A 19,080-nucleotide genomic window follows, 5' to 3' on the forward strand; every position below is an offset into this window, starting at 1 on the left:
CTGTCGTTTTTTTTTCGGGCCCAATTTTTGAGTTTCGATATCTCAGCTCTGGAAGGGGCTAGAGCCTCCATTTTTGCACTCAGGTCTAAGTCTCATGGCCCTCTATCAGAATCCAGAGTTTTGGGAAGATTGGAGAAACTTAATTTTTCGCCCCCAAAAAAAAACGTAAGGGGTACCACTGTCGTTTTTTTTTCGGGCCCAATTTTTGAGTTTCGATATCTCAGCTCTGGAAGGGGCTAGAGCCTCCATTTTTGCACTCAGGTCTAAGTCTCATGGCCCTCTATCAGAATCCAGAGTTTTGGGAAGATTGGAGAAACTTAATTTTTCGCCCAAAAAAAAAAAACGTAAGGGGTAACACTGTCGTTTTTTTTTCGGGCCCACTTTTTGAGTTTCGATATCTCAGCTCTGGAAGGGGCTAGAGCCTCCATTTTTGCACTCAGGTCTAAGTCTCATGGCCCTCTATCAGGATCCAGAGTTTGGGGAAGATTGGAGAAACTTAATTTTTCGCCCAAAAAAAAAAAAAAAACGTAAGGGGTACCACTGTCGTTTTTTTTTCGGGCCCAATTTTTGAGTTTCGATATCTCAGCTCTGGAAGGGGCTAGAGCCTCCATTTTTGCACTCAGGTCTAAGTCTCATGGCCCTCTATCAGAATCCAGAGTTTTGGGAAGATTGGAGAAACTTAATTTTTCGCCCCCAAAAAAAAAACGTAAGGGGTACCACTGTCGTTTTTTTTTCGGGCCCAATTTTTGAGTTTCGATATCTCAGCTCTGGAAGGGGCTAGAGCCTCCATTTTTGCACTCAGGTCTAAGTCTCATGGCCCTCTATCAGAATCCAGAGTTTTGGGAAGATTGGAGAAACTTAATTTTTCGCCCAAAAAAAAAAAAACGTAAGGGGTACCACTGTCGTTTTTTTTTCGGGCCCAATTTTTGAGTTTCGATATCTCAGCTCTGGAAGGGGCTAGAGCCTCCATTTTTCCACTCAGGTCTAAGTCTCATGGCCCTCTATCAGAATCCAGAGTTTTGGGAAGATTGGAGAAACTTAATTTTTCGCCCCCCCAAAAAAAACGTAAGGGGTACCACTGTCGTTTTTTTTTCGGGCCCAATTTTTGAGTTTCGATATCTCAGCTCTGGAAGGGGCTAGAGCCTCCATTTTTGCACTCAGGTCTAAGTCTCATGGCCCTCTATCAGGATCCAGAGTTTTGGGAAGATTGGAGAAACTTAATTTTTCGCCCCCCCAAAAAAAACGTAAGGGGTACCACTGTCGTTTTTTTTTCGGGCCCAATTTTTGAGTTTCGATATCTCAGCTCTGGAAGGGGCTAGAGCCTCCATTTTTGCACTCAGGTCTAAGTCTCATGGCCCTCTATCAGAATCCAGAGTTTTGGGAAGATTGGAGAAACTTAATTTTTCGCCCAAAAAAAAAAAAAACGTAAGGGGTACCACTGTCGTTTTTTTTTCGGGCCCAATTTTTGAGTTTCGATATCTCAGCTCTGGAAGGGGCTAGAGCCTCCATTTTTCCACTCAGGTCTAAGTCTCATGGCCCTCTATCAGAATCCAGAGTTTTGGGAAGATTGGAGAAACTTAATTTTTCGCCCCCCCAAAAAAAACGTAAGGGGTACCACTGTCGTTTTTTTTTCGGGCCCAATTTTTGAGTTTCGATATCTCAGCTCTGGAAGGGGCTAGAGCCTCCATTTTTGCACTCAGGTCTAAGTCTCATGGCCCTCTATCAGGATCCAGAGTTTTGGGAAGATTGGAGAAACTTAATTTTTCGCCCCCCCAAAAAAAACGTAAGGGGTACCACTGTCGTTTTTTTTTCGGGCCCAATTTTTGAGTTTCGATATCTCAGCTCTGGAAGGGGCTAGAGCCTCCATTTTTGCACTCAGGTCTAAGTCTCATGGCCCTCTATCAGAATCCAGAGTTTTGGGAAGATTGGAGAAACTTAATTTTTCGCCCCAAAAAAAAAAACGTAAGGGGTACCACTGTCGTTTTTTTTTCGGGCCCAATTTTTGAGTTTCGATATCTCAGCTCTGGAAGGGGCTAGAGCCTCCATTTTTGCACTCAGGTCTAAGTCTCATGGCCCTCTATCAGAATCCAGAGTTTTGGGAAGATTGGAGAAACTTAATTTTTCGCCCAAAAAAAAAAAACGTAAGGGGTACCACTGTCGTTTTTTTTTCGGGCCCACTTTTTGAGTTTCGATATCTCAGCTCTGGAAGGGGCTAGAGCCTCCATTTTTGCACTCAGGTCTAAGTCTCATGGCCCTCTATCAGAATCCAGAGTTTTGGGAAGATAAGAAAAACTTAATTTTTCGCCCCCCCAAAAAAAACGTAAGGGGTACCACTGTCGTTTTTTTTTCGGGCCCAATTTTTGAGTTTCGATATCTCAGCTCTGGAAGGGGCTAGAGCCTCCATTTTTGCACTCAGGTCTAAGTCTCATGGCCCTCTATCAGAATCCAGAGTTTGGGGAAGATTGGAGAAACTTAATTTTTCGCCCAAAAAAAAAAACATAAGGGGTACCACTGTCGTTTTTTTTTTTCGGGCCCAATTTTTGAGTTTCGATATCTCAGCTCTGGAAGGGGCTAGAGCCTCCATTTTTGCACTCAGGTCTAAGTCTCATGGCCCTCTATCAGAATCCAGAGTTTTGGGAAGATTGGAGAAACTTAATTTTTCGCCCAAAAAAAAAAAACGTAAGGGGTACCACTGTCGTTTTTTTTTTCGGGCCCAATTTTTGAGTTTCGATATCTCAGCTCTGGAAGGGGCTAGAGCCTCCATTTTTGCACTCAGGTCTAAGTCTCATGGCCCTCTATCAGAATCCAGAGTTTTGGGAAGATTGGAGAAACTTAATTTTTCGCCCCCAAAAAAAAACGTAAGGGGTACCACTGTCGTTTTTTTTTTTCGGGCCCAATTTTTGAGTTTCGATATCTCAGCTCTGGAAGGGGCTAGAGCCTCCATTTTTGCACTCAGGTCTAAGTCTCATGGCCCTCTATCAGAATCCAGAGTTTTGGGAAGATTGGAGAAACTTAATTTTTCGCCCAAAAAAAAACGTAAGGGGTACCACTGTCGTTTTTTTTTCGGGCCCAATTTTTGAGTTTCGATATCTCAGCTCTGGAAGGGGCTAGAGCCTCCATTTTTGCACTCAGGTCTAAGTCTCATGGCCCTCTATCAGAATCCAGAGTTTTGGGAAGATTGGAGAAACTTAATTTTTCGCCCCAAAAAAAAAAACGTAAGGGGTACCACTGTCGTTTTTTTTTCGGGCCCAATTTTTGAGTTTCGATATCTCAGCTCTGGAAGGGGCTAGAGCCTCCATTTTTGCACTCAGGTCTAAGTCTCATGGCCCTCTATCAGAATCCAGAGTTTTGGGAAGATTGGAGAAACTTAATTTTTCGCCCAAAAAAAAAAAACGTAAGGGGTACCACTGTCGTTTTTTTTTCGGGCCCACTTTTTGAGTTTCGATATCTCAGCTCTGGAAGGGGCTAGAGCCTCCATTTTTGCACTCAGGTCTAAGTCTCATGGCCCTCTATCAGAATCCAGAGTTTTGGGAAGATAAGAAAAACTTAATTTTTCGCCCCCCCCAAAAAAAACGTAAGGGGTACCACTGTCGTTTTTTTTTCGGGCCCAATTTTTGAGTTTCGATATCTCAGCTCTGGAAGGGGCTAGAGCCTCCATTTTTGCACTCAGGTCTAAGTCTCATGGCCCTCTATCAGAATCCAGAGTTTTGGGAAGATTGGAGAAACTTAATTTTTCGCCCAAAAAAAAAAACGTAAGGGGTACCACTGTCGTTTTTTTTTCGGGCCCAATTTTTGAGTTTCGATATCTCAGCTCTGGAAGGGGCTAGAGCCTCCATTTTTGCACTCAGGTCTAAGTCTCATGGCCCTCTATCAGAATCCAGAGTTTGGGGAAGATTGGAGAAACTTAATTTTTCGCCCAAAAAAAAAAAACATAAGGGGTACCACTGTCGTTTTTTTTTTTCGGGCCCAATTTTTGAGTTTCGATATCTCAGCTCTGGAAGGGGCTAGAGCCTCCATTTTTGCACTCAGGTCTAAGTCTCATGGCCCTCTATCAGAATCCAGAGTTTTGGGAAGATTGGAGAAACTTAATTTTTCGCCCCCCCAAAAAAAACGTAAGGGGTACCACTGTCGTTTTTTTTTCGGGCCCAATTTTTGAGTTTCGATATCTCAGCTCTGGAAGGGGCTAGAGCCTCCATTTTTGCACTCAGGTCTAAGTCTCATGGCCCTCTATCAGAATCCAGAGTTTTGGGAAGATTGGAGAAACTTAATTTTTCGCCCAAAAAAAAAAAAAAGTAAGGGGTACCACTGTCGTTTTTTTTTTCGGGCCCAATTTTTGAGTTTCGATATCTCAGCTCTGGAAGGGGCTAGAGCCTCCATTTTTGCACTCAGGTCTAAGTCTCATGGCCCTCTATCAGAATCCAGAGTTTTGGGAAGATTGGAGAAACTTAATTTTTCGCCCCCCAAAAAAAACGTAAGGGGTACCACTGTCGTTTTTTTTTTCGGGCCCAATTTTTGAGTTTCGATATCTCAGCTCTGGAAGGGGCTAGAGCCTCCATTTTTGCACTCAGGTCTAAGTCTCATGGCCCTCTATCAGAATCCAGAGTTTTGGGAAGATTGGAGAAACTTAATTTTTCGCCCAAAAAAAAACGTAAGGGGTACCACTGTCGTTTTTTTTTCGGGCCCAATTTTTGAGTTTCGATATCTCAGCTCTGGAAGGGGCTAGAGCCTCCATTTTTGCACTCAGGTCTAAGTCTCATGGCCCTCTATCAGAATCCAGAGTTTTGGGAAGATTGGAGAAACTTAATTTTTCGCCCAAAAAAAAAAAACGTAAGGGGTACCACTGTCGTTTTTTTTTCGGGCCCAATTTTTGAGTTTCGATATCTCAGCTCTGGAAGGGGCTAGAGCCTCCATTTTTGCACTCAGGTCTAAGTCTCATGGCCCTCTATCAGAATCCAGAGTTTTGGGAAGATTGGAGAAACTTAATTTTTCGCCCCCCAAAAAAAACGTAAGGGGTACCACTGTCGTTTTTTTTTTTCGGGCCCAATTTTTGAGTTTCGATATCTCAGCTCTGGAAGGGGCTAGAGCCTCCATTTTTGCACTCAGGTCTAAGTCTCATGGCCCTCTATCAGAATCCAGAGTTTTGGGAAGATTGGAGAAACTTAATTTTTCGCCCAAAAAAAAACGTAAGGGGTACCACTGTCGTTTTTTTTTCGGGCCCAATTTTTGAGTTTCGATATCTCAGCTCTGGAAGGGGCTAGAGCCTCCATTTTTGCACTCAGGTCTAAGTCTCATGGCCCTCTATCAGAATCCAGAGTTTTGGGAAGATTGGAGAAACTTAATTTTTCGCCCCAAAAAAAAAAACGTAAGGGGTACCACTGTCGTTTTTTTTTCGGGCCCAATTTTTGAGTTTCGATATCTCAGCTCTGGAAGGGGCTAGAGCCTCCATTTTTGCACTCAGGTCTAAGTCTCATGGCCCTCTATCAGAATCCAGAGTTTTGGGAAGATTGGAGAAACTTAATTTTTCGCCCAAAAAAAAAAAACGTAAGGGGTACCACTGTCGTTTTTTTTTCGGGCCCACTTTTTGAGTTTCGATATCTCAGCTCTGGAAGGGGCTAGAGCCTCCATTTTTGCACTCAGGTCTAAGTCTCATGGCCCTCTATCAGAATCCAGAGTTTTGGGAAGATAAGAAAAACTTAATTTTTCGCCCCCCCAAAAAAAACGTAAGGGGTACCACTGTCGTTTTTTTTTCGGGCCCAATTTTTGAGTTTCGATATCTCAGCTCTGGAAGGGGCTAGAGCCTCCATTTTTGCACTCAGGTCTAAGTCTCATGGCCCTCTATCAGAATCCAGAGTTTTGGGAAGATTGGAGAAACTTAATTTTTCGCCCAAAAAAAAAAACGTAAGGGGTACCACTGTCGTTTTTTTTTCGGGCCCAATTTCTGAGTTTCGATATCTCAGCTCTGGAAGGGGCTAGAGCCTCCATTTTTGCACTCAGGTCTAAGTCTCATGGCCCTCTATCAGAATCCAGAGTTTTGGGAAGATTGGAGAAACTTAATTTTTCGCCCCCCCAAAAAAAACGTAAGGGGTACCACTGTCGTTTTTTTTTCGGGCCCAATTTTTGAGTTTCGATATCTCAGCTCTGGAAGGGGCTAGAGCCTCCATTTTTGCACTCAGGTCTAAGTCTCATGGCCCTCTATCAGAATCCAGAGTTTTGGGAAGATTGGAGAAACTTAATTTTTCGCCCAAAAAAAAAAAACGTAAGGGGTACCACTGTCGTTTTTTTTTTCGGGCCCAATTTTTGAGTTTCGATATCTCAGCTCTGGAAGGGGCTAGAGCCTCCATTTTTGCACTCAGGTCTAAGTCTCATGGCCCTCTATCAGAATCCAGAGTTTTGGGAAGATTGGAGAAACTTAATTTTTCGCCCCCCAAAAAAAACGTAAGGGGTACCACTGTCGTTTTTTTTTTCGGGCCCAATTTTTGAGTTTCGATATCTCAGCTCTGGAAGGGGCTAGAGCCTCCATTTTTGCACTCAGGTCTAAGTCTCATGGCCCTCTATCAGAATCCAGAGTTTTGGGAAGATTGGAGAAACTTAATTTTTCGCCCCCCCAAAAAAACGTAAGGGGTACCACTGTCGTTTTTTTTTCGGGCCCAATTTTTGAGTTTCGATATCTCAGCTCTGGAAGGGGCTAGAGCCTCCATTTTTGCACTCAGGTCTAAGTCTCATGGCCCTCTATCAGAATCCAGAGTTTTGGGAAGATTGGAGAAACTTAATTTTTCGCCCAAAAAAAAAAACGTAAGGGGTACCACTGTCGTTTTTTTTTCGGGCCCAATTTTTGAGTTTCGATATCTCAGCTCTGGAAGGGGCTAGAGCCTCCATTTTTGCACTCAGGTCTAAGTCTCATGGCCCTCTATCAGAATCCAGAGTTTTGGGAAGATTGGAGAAACTTAATTTTTCGCCCCCCCCCAAAAAAACGTAAGGGGTACCACTGTCGTTTTTTTTTCGGGCCCAATTTTTGAGTTTCGATATCTCAGCTCTGGAAGGGGCTAGAGCCTCCATTTTTGCACTCAGGTCTAAGTCTCATGGCCCTCTATCAGAATCCAGAGTTTTGGGAAGATTGGAGAAACTTAATTTTTCGCCCAGAAAAAAAACGTAAGGGGTACCACTGTCGTTTTTTTTTCGGGCCCAATTTTTGAGTTTCGATATCTCAGCTCTGGAAGGGGCTAGAGCCTCCATTTTTGCACTCAGGTCTAAGTCTCATGGCCCTCTATCAGGATCCAGAGTTTGGGGAAGATTGGAGAAACTTAATTTTTCGCCCAAAAAAAAAAAAACGTAAGGGGTACCACTGTCGTTTTTTTTTCGGGCCCAATTTTTGAGTTTCGATATCTCAGCTCTGGAAGGGGCTAGAGCCTCCATTTTTGCACTCAGGTCTAAGTCTCATGGCCCTCTATCAGAATCCAGAGTTTTGGGAAGATTGGAGAAACTTAATTTTTCGCCCCCCAAAAAAAACGTAAGGGGTACCACTGTCGTTTTTTTTTCGGGCCCAATTTTTGAGTTTCGATATCTCAGCTCTGGAAGGGGCTAGAGCCTCCATTTTTGCACTCAGGTCTAAGTCTCATGGCCCTCTATCAGGATCCAGAGTTTTGGGAAGATTGGAGAAACTTAATTTTTCGCCCAAAAAAAAAAAAAAACGTAAGGGGTACCACTGTCGTTTTTTTTTCGGGCCCAATTTTTGAGTTTCGATATCTCAGCTCTGGAAGGGGCTAGAGCCTCCATTTTTGCACTCAGGTCTAAGTCTCATGGCCCTCTATCAGAATCCAGAGTTTTGGGAAGATTGGAGAAACTTAATTTTTCGCCCAAAAAAAAAAAACGTAAGGGGTACCACTGTCGTTTTTTTTTCGGGCCCAATTTTTGAGTTTCGATATCTCAGCTCTGGAAGGGGCTAGAGCCTCCATTTTTGCACTCAGGTCTAAGTCTCATGGCCCTCTATCAGAATCCAGAGTTTTGGGAAGATTGGAGAAACTTAATTTTTCGCCCAAAAAAAACGTAAGGGGTACCACTGTCGTTTTTTTTTCAGGCCCAATTTTTGAGTTTCGATATCTCAGCTCTGGAAGGGGCTAGAGCCTCCATTTTTGCACTCAGGTCTAAGTCTCATGGCCCTCTATCAGAATCAAGAGTTTTGGGAAGATTGGAGAAACTTAATTTTTCGCCCAAAAAAAAAAAAACGTAAGGGGTACCACTGTCGTTTTTTTTTCGGGCCCAATTTTTGAGTTTCGATATCTCAGCTCTGGAAGGGGCTAGAGCCTCCATTTTTGCACTCAGGTCTAAGTCTCATGGCCCTCTATCAGAATCCAGAGTTTTGGGTAGATTGGAGAAACTTAATTTTTCGCCCAAAAAAAACGTAAGGGGTACCACTGTCGTTTTTTTTTTCGGGCCCAATTTTTGAGTTTCGATATCTCAGCTCTGGAAGGGGCTAGAGCCTCCATTTTTGCACTCAGGTCTAAGTCTCATGGCCCTCTATCAGGATCCAGAGTTTTGGGAAGATTGGAGAAACTTAATTTTTCGCCCAAAAAAAAAAAAAAAACGTAAGGGGTACCACTGTCGTTTTTTTTTTCGGGCCCAATTTTTGAGTTTCGATATCTCAGCTCTGGAAGGGGCTAGAGCCTCCATTTTTGCACTCAGGTCTAAGTCTCATGGCCCTCTATCAGAATCAAGAGTTTTGGGAAGATTGGAGAAACTTAATTTTTCGCCCAAAAAAAAAAAAACGTAAGGGGTACCACTGTCGTTTTTTTTTCGGGCCCAATTTTTGAGTTTCGATATCTCAGCTCTGGAAGGGGCTAGAGCCTCCATTTTTGCACTCAGGTCTAAGTCTCATGGCCCTCTATCAGAATCCAGAGTTTTGGGTAGATTGGAGAAACTTAATTTTTCGCCCCCCCCAAAAAAACGTAAGGGGTACCACTGTCGTTTTTTTTTCGGGCCCAATTTTTGAGTTTCGATATCTCAGCTCTGGAAGGGGCTAGAGCCTCCATTTTTGCACTCAGGTCTAAGTCTCATGGCCCTCTATCAGAATCCAGAGTTTTGGGAAGATTGGAGAAACTTAATTTTTCGCCCAAAAAAAACGTAAGGGGTACCACTGTCGTTTTTTTTTTCGGGCCCAATTTTTGAGTTTCGATATCTCAGCTCTGGAAGGGGCTAGAGCCTCCATTTTTGCACTCAGGTCTAAGTCTCATGGCCCTCTATCAGGATCCAGAGTTTTGGGAAGATTGGAGAAACTTAATTTTTCGCCCAAAAAAAAAAAAACGTAAGGGGTACCACTGTCGTTTTTTTTTTCGGGCCCAATTTTTGAGTTTCGATATCTCAGCTCTGGAAGGGGCTAGAGCCTCCATTTTTGCACTCAGGTCTAAGTCTCATGGCCCTCTATCAGAATCCAGAGTTTTGGGAAGATTGGAGAAACTTAATTTTTCGCCCAAAAAAAAAAACGTAAGGGGTACCACTGTCGTTTTTTTTTCGGGCCCAATTTTTGAGTTTCGATATCTCAGCTCTGGAAGGGGCTAGAGCCTCCATTTTTGCACTCAGGTCTAAGTCTCATGGCCCTCTATCAGAATCCAGAGTTTTGGGAAGATTGGAGAAACTTAATTTTTCGCCCCAAAAAAAAAAACGTAAGGGGTACCACTGTCGTTTTTTTTTTCGGGCCCAATTTTTGAGTTTCGATATCTCAGCTCTGGAAGGGGCTAGAGCCTCCATTTTTGCACTCAGGTCTAAGTCTCATGGCCCTCTATCAGAATCCAGAGTTTTGGGAAGATTGGAGAAACTTAATTTTTCGCCCCCCCCCCAAAAAACGTAAGGGGTACCACTGTCGTTTTTTTTTCGGGCCCAATTTTTGAGTTTCGATATCTCAGCTCTGGAAGGGGCTAGAGCCTCCATTTTTGCACTCAGGTCTAAGTCTCATGGCCCTCTATCAGAATCCAGAGTTTTGGGAAGATTGGAGAAACTTAAATTTTCGCCCCAAAAAAAAAAAAACGTAAGGGGTACCACTGTCGTTTTTTTTTCGGGCCCAATTTTTGAGTTTCGATATCTCAGCTCTGGAAGGGGCTAGAGCCTCCATTTTTGCACTCAGGTCTAAGTCTCATGGCCCTCTATCAGAATCCAGAGTTTTGGGAAGATTGGAGAAACTTAATTTTTCGCCCCCCCCAAAAAAACGTAAGGGGTACCACTGTCGTTTTTTTTTCGGGCCCAATTTTTGAGTTTCGATATCTCAGCTCTGGAAGGGGCTAGAGCCTCCATTTTTGCACTCAGGTCTAAGTCTCATGGCCCTCTATCAGGATCCAGAGTTTTGGGAAGATTGGAGAAACTTAATTTTTCGCCCAAAAAAAAAAAAACGTAAGGGGTACCACTGTCGTTTTTTTTTTTTCGGGCCCAATTTTTGATTTTCGATATCTCAGCTCTGGAAGGGGCTAGAGCCTCCATTTTTGCACTCAGGTCTAAGTCTCATGGCCCTCTATCAGAATCCAGAGTTTTGGGAAGATTGGAGAAACTTAATTTTTCGCCCAAAAAAAAAAACGTAAGGGGTACCACTGTCGTTTTTTTTTCGGGCCCAATTTTTGAGTTTCGATATCTCAGCTCTGGAAGGGGCTAGAGCCTCCATTTTTGCACTCAGGTCTAAGTCTCATGGCCCTCTATCAGAATCCAGAGTTTTGGGAAGATTGGAGAAACTTAATTTTTCGCCCCAAAAAAAAAAACGTAAGGGGTACCACTGTCGTTTTTTTTTCGGGCCCAATTTTTGAGTTTCGATATCTCTGCTCTGGAAGGGGCTAGAGCCTCCATTTTTGCACTCAGGTCTAAGTCTCATGGCCCTCTATCAGAATCCAGAGTTTTGGGAAGATTGGAGAAACTTAATTTTTCGCCCCCCCCAAAAAAACGTAAGGGGTACCACTGTCTTTTTTTTTTCGGGCCCAATTTTTGAGTTTCGATATCTCAGCTCTGGAAGGGGCTAGAGCCTCCATTTTTGCACTTAGGTCTAAGTCTCATGGCCCTCTATCAGAATCCAGAGTTTTGGGAAGATTGGAGAAACTTAAATTTTCGCCCCAAAAAAAAAAACGTAAGGGGTACCACTGTCGTTTTTTTTTCGGGCCCAATTTTTGAGTTTCGATATCTCAGCTCTGGAAGGGGCTAGAGCCTCCATTTTTGCACTCAGGTCTAAGTCTCATGGCCCTCTATCAGAATCCAGAGTTTTGGGAAGATTGGAGAAACTTAATTTTTCGCCCAAAAAAAAAAAACGTAAGGGGTACCACTGTCGTTTTTTTTTTCGGGCCCAATTTTTGAGTTTCGATATCTCAGCTCTGGAAGGGGCTAGAGCCTCCATTTTTGCACTCAGGTCTAAGTCTCATGGCCCTCTATCAGAATCCAGAGTATTGGGAAGATTGGAGAAACTTAATTTTTCGCCCAAAAAAAAAAAACGTAAGGGGTACCACTGTCGTTTTTTTTTTCGGGCCCAATTTTTGAGTTTCGATATCTCAGCTCTGGAAGGGGCTAGAGCCTCCATTTTTGCACTCAGGTCTAAGTCTCATGGCCCTCTATCAGAATCCAGAGTTTTGGGAAGATTGGAGAAACTTAATTTTTCGCCCCCCAAAAAAAACGTAAGGGGTACCACTGTCGGTTTTTTTTCGGGCCCAATTTTTGAGTTTCGATATCTCAGCTCTGGAAGGGGCTAGAGCCTCCATTTTTGCACTCAGGTCTAAGTCTCATGGCCCTCTATCAGAATCCAGAGTTTTGGGAAGATTGGAGAAACTTAATTTTTCGCCCAAAAAAAAAAACGTAAGGGGTACCACTGTTGTTTTTTTTTCGGGCCCAATTTTTGAGTTTCGATATCTCAGCTCTGGAAGGGACTAGAGCCTCCATTTTTGCACTCAGGTCTAAGTCTCATGGCCCTCTATCAGAATCCAGAGTTTTGGGAAGATTGGAGAAACTTAATTTTTCGCCCAAAAAAAAAAAAACGTAAGGGGTACCACTGTCGTTTTTTTTTCGGGCCCACTTTTTGAGTTTCGATATCTCAGCTCTGGAAGGGGCTAGAGCCTCCATTTTTGCACTCAGGTCTAAGTCTCATGGCCCTCTATCAGAATCCAGAGTTTTGGGAAGATTGGAGAAACTTAATTTTTCGCCCCCAAAAAAAAAAACATAAGGGGTACCACTGTCATTTTTTTTCGGGCCCAATTTTTGAGTTTCGATATCTCAGCTCTAGAAGGGGCTAGAGCCTCCATTTTTGCACTCAGGTCTAAGTCTTATGGCCCTCTATCAGAATCCATAGTTTTGGGAAGATTGGAGAAACTTAATTTTTCGCCCCAAAAAAAAAACGTAAGGGGTACCACTGTCGTTTTTTTTTCGGGCCCAATTTTTGAGTTTCGATATCTCAGCTCTGGAAGGGGCTAGAGCCTCCATTTTTGCACTCAGGTCTAAGTCTCATGGCCCTCTATCAGAATCCAGAGTATTGGGAAGATTGGAGAAACTTAATTTTTCGCCCAAAAAAAAAAACGTAAGGGGTACCACTGTCGTTTTTTTTTCGGGCCCAATTTTTGAGTTTCGATATCTCAGCTCTGGAAGGGCTAGAGCCTCCATTTTTGCACTCAGGTCTAAGTCTCATGGCCCTCTATCAGAATCCAGAGTTTTGGGAAGATTGGAGAAACTTAATTTTTCGCCCAAAAAAAAAATGTAAGGGGTACCACTGTCGTTTTTTTTTCGGGCCCAATTTTTGAGTTTTGATATCTCAGCTCTGGAAGGGGCTAGAGCCTCCATTTTTGCACTCAGGTCTAAGTCTCATGGCCCTCTATCAGAATCCAGAGTTTTGGGAAGATTGGAGAAACTTAATTTTTCGCCCCAAAAAAAAAAACGTAAGGGGTACCACTGTCGTTTTTTTTTCGGGCCCACTTTTTGAGTTTCGATATCTCAGCTCTGGAAGGGGCTAGAGCCTCCATTTTTGCACTCAGGTCTAAGTCTCATGGCCCTCTATCAGAATCCAGAGTTTTGGGAAGATTGGAGAAACTTAATTTTTCGCCCAAAAAAAAAAAACGTAAGGGGTACCACTGTCGTTTTTTTTTCGGGCCCACTTTTTGAGTTTCGATATCTTAGCTCTGGAAGGGGCTAGAGCCTCCATTTTTGCACTCAGGTCTAAGTCTCATGGCCCTCTATCAGAATCCAGAGATTTTGGGAAGATTAGAAAAACTTAATTTTTCGCCCCCCCAAAAAAAAACGTAAGGGGTACCACTGTCGTTTTTTTTTCGGGCCCAATTTTTGAGTTTCAATATCTCAGCTCTGGAAGGGGCTAGAGCCTCCATTTTTGCACTCAGGTCTAAGTCTCATGGCCCTCTATCAGAATCCAGAGTTTTGGGAAGATTGGAGAAACTTAATTTTTCGCCCAAACAAAAAAAACGTAAGGGGTACCACTGTCGTTTTTTTTTCGGGCCCAATTTTTGAGTTTCGATATCTCAGCTCTGGAAGGGGCTAGAGCCTCCATTTTTGCACTCAGGTCTAAGTCTCATGGCCCTCTATCAGAATCCAGAGTTTTGGGAAGATTGGAGAAGCTTAATTTTTCGCCCCCCAAAAAAAACGTAAGGGGTACCACTGTCGTTTTTTTTTTTCGGGTCCAATTTTTGAGTTTCGATATCTCAGCTCTGGAAGGGGCTAGAGCCTCCATTTTTGCACTCAGGTCTAAGTCTCATGGCCCTCTATCAGAATCCAGAGTTTTGGGAAGATTGGAGAAACTTAATTTTTCGCCCAAAAAAAAAACCGTAAGGGGTACCACTGTCGTTTTTTTTTCGGGCCCAATTTTTGAGTTTCGATATCTCAGCTCTGGAAGGGGCTAGAGCCTCCATTTTTGCACTCAGGTCTAAGTCTCATGGCCCTCTATCAGAATCCAGAGTTTTGGGAAGATTGGAGAAACTTAATTTTTCGCCCAAAAAAAAAAAAACATAAGGGGTACCACTGTCGTTTTTTTTCGGGCCCAATTTTTGAGTTTCGATATCTCAGCTCTGGAAGGGGCTAGAGCCTCCATTTTTGCACTCAGGTCTAAGTCTCATGGCCCTATATCAGAATCCAGAGTTTTGGGAAGATTGGAGAAACTTAATTTTTCGCCCCAAAAAAAAAAACGTAAGGGGTACCACTGTCGTTTTTTTTTCGGGCCCAATTTTTGAGTTTCGATATCTCAGCTCTGGAAGGGGCTAGAGCCTCCATTTTTGCACTCAGGTCTAAGTCTCATGGCCCTCTATCAGAATCCAGAGTTTTGGGAAGATTGGAGAAACTTAATTTTTCGCCCCAAAAAAAAAAAACGTAAGGGGTACCACTGTCGTTTTTTTTTCGGGCCCAATTTTTGAGTTTCGATATCTCAGCTCTGGAAGGGGCTAGAGCCTCCATTTTTGCACTCAGGTCTAAGTCTCATGGCCCTCTATCAGAATCCAGAGTTTTTGGGAAGATTAGAGAAACGTAATTTTTCGCCCAAAAAAAAAAAACGTAAGGGGTACCACTGTCGTTTTTTTTTTTCGGGCCCAATTTTTGAGTTTCGATATCTCAGCTCTGGAAGGGGCTAGAGCCTCCATTTTTGCACTCAGGTCTAAGTCTCATGGCCCTCTATCAGAATCCAGAGTTTTGGGAAGATTGGAGAAACTTAATTTTTCGCCCAAAAAAAAAAAACGTAAGGGGTACCACTGTCGTTTTTTTTTCGGGCCCAATTTTTGAGTTTCGATATCTCAGCTCTGGAAGGGGCTAGAGCCTCCATTTTTGCACTCAGGTCTAAGTCTCATGGCCCTCTATCAGAATCCAGAGTTTTGGGAAGATTGGAGAAACTTAATTTTTCGCCCCCCAAAAAAAACGTAAGGGGTACCACTGTCGTTTTTTTTTCGGGCCCAATTTTTGAGTTTCGATATCTCAGCTCTGGAAGGGGCTAGAGCCTCCATTTTTGCACTCAGGTCTAAGTCTCATGGCCCTCTATCAGAATCCAGAGTTTTGGGAAGATTGGAGAAACTTAATTTTTCGCCCAAAAAAAAAAAACGTAAGGGGTACCACTGTCGTTTTTTTTTCGGGCCCAATTTTTGAGTTTCGATATCTCAGCTCTGGAAGGGGCTAGAGCCTCCATTTTTGCACTCAGGTCTAAGTCTCATGGCCCTCTATCAGAATCCAGAGTTTTGGGAAGATTGGAGAAACTTAATTTTTCGCCCAAAAAAAAAAAACGTAAGGGGTACCACTGTCGTTTTTTTTTTTCGGGCCCAATTTTTCAGTTTCGATATCTCAGCTCTGGAAGGGGCTAGAGCCTCCATTTTTGCACTCAGGTCTAAGTCTCATGGCCCTCTATCAGAATCCAGAGTTTTGGGAAGATTGGAGAAACTTAATTTTTCGCCCCAAAAAAAAAACGTAAGGGGTACCACTGTCGTTTTTTTTTCGGGCCCAATTTTTGAGTTTCGATATCTCAGCTCTGGAAGGGGCTAGAGCCTCCATTTTTGCACTCAGGTCTAAGTCTCATGGCCCTCTATCAGGATCCAGAGTTTTGGGAAGATTGGAGAAACTTAATTTTTCGCCCAAAAAAAAAAACGTAAGGGGTACCACTGTCGTTTTTTTTTCGGGCCCAATTTTTGAGTTTCGATATCTCAGCTCTGGAAGGGGCTAGAGCCTCCATTTTTGCACTCAGGTCTAAGTCTCATGGCCCTCTATCAGAATCCAGAGTTTTGGGAAGATTGGAGAAACTTAATTTTTCGCCCCAAAAAAAAAAACGTAAGGGGTACCACTGTCGTTTTTTTTTCGGGCCCAATTTTTGAGTTTCGATATCTCAGCTCTGGAAGGGGCTAGAGCCTCCATTTTTGCACTCAGGTCTAAGTCTCATGGCCCTCTATCAGAATCCAGAGTTTTTGGGAAGATTAGAGAAACGTAATTTTTCGCCCAAAAAAAAAAAACGTAAGGGGTACCACTGTCGTTTTTTTTTTTCGGGCCCAATTTTTGAGTTTCGATATCTCAGCTCTGGAAGGGGCTAGAGCCTCCATTTTTGCACTCAGGTCTAAGTCTCATGGCCCTCTATCAGAATCCAGAGTTTTGGGAAGATTGGAGAAACTTAATTTTTCGCCCAAAAAAAAAAACGTAAGGGGTACCACTGTCGTTTTTTTTTCGGGCCCAATTTTTGAGTTTCGATATCTCAGCTCTGGAAGGGGCTAGAGCCTCCATTTTTGCACTCAGGTCTAAGTCTCATGGCCCTCTATCAGGATCCAGAGTTTTGGGAAGATTGGAGAAACTTAATTTTTCGCCCAAAAAAAAAAAAAACGTAAGGGGTACCACTGTCGTTTTTTTTTTCGGGCCCAATTTTTGAGTTTCGATATCTCAGCTCTGGAAGGGGCTAGAGCCTCCATTTTTGCACTCAGGTCTAAGTCTCATGGCCCTCTATCAGAATCCAGAGTATTGGGAAGATTGGAGAAACTTAATTTTTCGCCCAAAAAAAAAAACGTAAGGGGTACCACTGTCGTTTTTTTTTCGGGCCCAATTTTTGAGTTTCGATATCTCAGCTCTGGAAGGGGCTAGAGCCTCCATTTTTGCACTCAGGTCTAAGTCTCATGGCCCTCTATCAGAATCCAGAGTTTTGGGAAGATTGGAGAAACTTAATTTTTCGCCCCCCAAAAAAAACGTAAGGGGTACCACTGTCGTTTTTTTTTCGGGCCCAATTTTTGAGTTTCGATATCTCAGCTCTGGAAGGGGCTAGAGCCTCCATTTTTGCACTCAGGTCTAAGTCTCATGGCCCTCTATCAGAATCCAGAGTTTTGGGAAGATTGGAGAAACTTAATTTTTCGCCCAAAAAAAAAAAACGTAAGGGGTACCACTGTCGTTTTTTTTTCGGGCCCAATTTTTGAGTTTCGATATCTCAGCTCTGGAAGGGGCTAGAGCCTCCATTTTTGCACTCAGGTCTAAGTCTCATGGCCCTCTATCAGAATCCAGAGTTTTGGGAAGATTGGAGAAACTTAATTTTTCGCCCCAAAAAAAAAAACGTAAGGGGTACCACTGTCGTTTTTTTTTTTCGGGCCCAATTTTTCAGTTTCGATATCTCAGCTCTGGAAGGGGCTAGAGCCTCCATTTTTGCACTCAGGTCTAAGTCTCATGGCCCTCTATCAGAATCCAGAGTTTTGGGAAGATTGGAGAAACTTAATTTTTCGCCCCAAAAAAAAAACGTAAGGGGTACCACTGTCGTTTTTTTTTCGGGCCCAATTTTTGAGTTTCGATATCTCAGCTCTGGAAGGGGCTAGAGCCTCCATTTTTGCACTCAGGTCTAAGTCTCATGGCCCTCTATCAGGATCCAGAGTTTTGGGAAGATTGGAGAAACTTAATTTTTCGCCCAAAAAAAAAAACGTAAGGGGTACCACTGTCGTTTTTTTTTCGGGCCCAATTTTTGAGTTTCGATATCTCAGCTCTGGAAGGGGCTAGAGCCTCCATTTTTGCACTCAGGTCTAAGTCTCATGGCCCTCTATCAGAATCCAGAGTATTGGGAAGATTGGAGAAACTTAATTTTTCGCCCAAAAAAAAAACGTAAGGGGTACCACTGTCGTTTTTTTTTCGGGCCCAATTTTTGAGTTTCGATATCTCAGCTCTGGAAGGGGCTAGAGCCTCCATTTTTGCACTCAGGTCTAAGTCTCATGGCCCTCTATCAGAATCCAGAGTTTTGGGAAGATTGGAGAAACTTAATTTTTCGCCCCCCAAAAAAAACGTAAGGGGTACCACTGTCGGGTTTTTTTCGGGCCCAATTTTTGAGTTTCGATATCTCAGCTCTGGAAGGGGCTAGAGCCTCCATTTTTGCACTCAGGTCTAAGTCTCATGGCCCTCTATCAGAATCCAGAGTTTTGGGAAGATTGGAGAAACTTAATTTTTCGCCCAAAAAAAAAAAACGTAAGGGGTACCACTGTCGTTTTTTTTTCGGGCCCAATTTTTGAGTTTCGATATCTCAGCTCTGGAAGGGGCTAGAGCCTCCATTTTTGCACTCAGGTCTAAGTCTCATGGCCCTCTATCAGAATCCAGAGTTTTGGGAAGATTGGAGAAACTTAATTTTTCGCCCAAAAAAAAAAAACGTAAGGGGTACCACTGTCGGTTTTTTTTCGGGCCCACTTTTTGAGTTTCGATATCTCAGCTCTGGAAGGGGCTAGAGCCTCCATTTTTGCACCCAGGTCTAAGTCTCATGGCCCTCTATCAGAATCCAGAGTTTTGGGAAGATTGGAGAAACTTAATTTTTCGCCCAAAAAAAAAAAACGTAAGGGGTACCACTGTCGTTTTTTTTTCGGGCCCAATTTTTGAGTTTCGATATCTCAGCTCTGGAAGGGGCTAGAGCCTCCATTTTTGCACTCAGGTCTAAGTCTCATGGCCCTCTATCAGAATCCAGAGTTTTGGGAAGATTGGAGAAACTTAATTTTTTGCCCAAAAAAAAAAAACGTAAGGGGTACCACTGTCGTTTTTTTTTTCGGGCCCACTTTTTGAGTTTCGATATCTTAGCTCTGGAAGGGGCTAGAGCCTCCATTTTTGCACTCAGGTCTAAGTCTCATGGCCCTCTATCAGAATCCAGAGTTTTTGGGAAGATTAGAAAAACTTAATTTTTCGCCCCCCCAAAAAAAACGTAAGGGGTACCACTGTCGTTTTTTTTTCGGGCCCAATTTTTGAGTTTCAATATCTCAGCTCTGGAAGGGGCTAGAGCCTCCATTTTTGCACTCAGGTCTAAGTCTCATGGCCCTCTATCAGAATCCAGAGTTTTGGGAAGATTGGAGAAGCTTAATTTTTCGCCCCCCAAAAAAAACGTAAGGGGTACCACTGTCGTTTTTTTTTTCGGGCCCAATTTTTGAGTTTCGATATCTCAGCTCTGGAAGGGGCTAGAGCCTCCATTTTTGCACTCAGGTCTAAGTCTCATGGCCCTCTATCAGAATCCAGAGTTTTGGGAAGATTGGAGAAACTTAATTTTTCGCCCAAAAAAAAAAAACGTAAGGGGTACCACTGTCGTTTTTTTTTCGGGCCCAATTTTTGAGTTTCGATATCTCAGCTCTGGAAGGGGCTAGAGCCTCCATTTTTGCACTCAGGTCTAAGTCT

The sequence above is a fragment of the Pimephales promelas genome, chromosome 2 (assembly GCF_988280905.1).
Source record: "Pimephales promelas chromosome 2, fPimPro1.hap1.1, whole genome shotgun sequence".
In the NCBI taxonomy this organism is placed as follows: Eukaryota; Metazoa; Chordata; class Actinopteri; order Cypriniformes; family Leuciscidae; genus Pimephales; species Pimephales promelas.